The following is a 260-nucleotide window of genomic DNA, read 5'->3' on the forward strand; positions in this document are numbered from 1 at the left end:
GTAATACCACCAACCTATATACAATTTTTTGTCGCAAATCATCTTTAAAAAATGAAACAAATGACAGAGGAAATGCTTGACGTCATGGGGTAAGCCCACCTCAGCCCCTCAGCTTGGGTTAACGGATGTTTGCAGAGTCGAGGTTGAGACGCCAAGGTGAACGCGCCGAAACTGGACAATCATGTTTGCCGATTCGAGATGGAGCAGGCATTTTATTGAATTTCTTAATGTTTTTTTTTTCCATTCTTATATTTATTTTG

General features: G+C 40.0%; 1 protein-coding gene across 4 annotated transcripts in view; it reads left to right on the top strand.

Annotated features, from left to right (window-relative positions):
• Positions 1-260, top strand: part of LOC119585220 (organic cation transporter protein-like) — a 16,938-nt gene that overhangs the window by 8,161 nt on the left and 8,517 nt on the right. The window lies entirely within an intron of this gene.

Source organism: Penaeus monodon, chromosome 19 (genome assembly GCF_015228065.2).
Source record: "Penaeus monodon isolate SGIC_2016 chromosome 19, NSTDA_Pmon_1, whole genome shotgun sequence".
In the NCBI taxonomy this organism is placed as follows: domain Eukaryota; kingdom Metazoa; phylum Arthropoda; class Malacostraca; order Decapoda; family Penaeidae; genus Penaeus; species Penaeus monodon.